Genomic DNA, 1,333 nt, shown 5'->3' on the forward strand with positions numbered 1-1,333 from the left:
ATTGTAAGAACTCCAAATATTGGTGGCTAGCATGGGAAGCCGGGATGCCGGAGCTGTGCAGGCAGTGACTCAGGATGACAGCGGTGGTGGCGGGGGCGGGGGGGAGCAAGAGGTGGTGTCCTGAGCAGATGGCTCTAAAGAAATCAACAAACTAGAATTTAAATAAAAACCTGAAATAAGGGGAATAGCAGAGAGAAAAAAAAAAAGTCATATTGGAGTCAACAACATATGTAATATTCCTCTATGGGGTGGTAGAATAAAGAATGCAAGCCTACAAGAAAATCAATATGGCTAATTGAAAATCAAGATAGTATAGTAAGAGGTGAGACTGGGCTGTAGGTAGGTGCCAGTGGATGCACAGTTGTCTGTAATATTTGCGTTCATCTGGTTAACTGGAGCATGACTAAATGATTTTGAGTGGAGAGAATGGCATGGTTTGCATTTTGAAAAGATGAGTCCATAGGCATTATGTAAAAGAGAGGATAGAAGCTGCAAGGTAGATGTAGGGTAGAGGCTCTTGATTTCAATTATCCTAGCATCCTAGCATGACCACAAGTTGTTATTATATCACAGGAGTTGGGCATGGAGAGAAGAAGGTGGATTTACAAGATATTTAGGAAGCAAAGTGCATCAAAACATGAGGGACAGGTGTCAAGAATAATGCTTAATTTTCTACCTTGTCCAGTTGAATAGGTGATAAGATTTACTTGAAATCAGAAGCACTATAAGAGAGACAAATTTGAAACAAGATGTTTTTCCACTTAATTTTTAGAACAGTTTTAGATGTCTAGAAAAATTGAGCAGACAGTACAGAGAATTCTCACATACTCCCTCTTGCTCACACACAGTTTTTTTCTATTATTATACCTTTAGTGTGGTACATTTGTCACAGTTAATGGATGAAAACTGATACAATTTGAAGCAAAGTCATAGTTTACTTCAAAGTCCACTCTGCGTTTTACAGTTCTATGGGTTTTGACAAATGCCTAGTGCCACATATTCGCCATTACACTATTATATATAATAGTTCCATTACACTATACCCTCATTTCTTTTTAATCACAGAATAATATTACATTGTATGATTGTACCAGTTTATTTATCCACTCATCTGCTGAAGAGTATCTTTTTTTTTTAAAGATTTTATTTATTTATTTGACATATAGAGATCACAAGTAGGCAGAGAGAAAGGAAACAGGCTCCCTGCTGAGCAGAGAGTCTGATGTGGGGCTCGATCCCAGGACCCTGAGATCATGACGTGAGCCGAAAGCAGACACTTAGCCCACTGAGCCACCCAGGCGCCCCTCTACTGAAGGATATCTTGATTACTTCC

This window comes from Neovison vison, chromosome 12 (genome assembly GCF_020171115.1).
Source record: "Neovison vison isolate M4711 chromosome 12, ASM_NN_V1, whole genome shotgun sequence".
In the NCBI taxonomy this organism is placed as follows: domain Eukaryota; kingdom Metazoa; phylum Chordata; class Mammalia; order Carnivora; family Mustelidae; genus Neogale; species Neogale vison.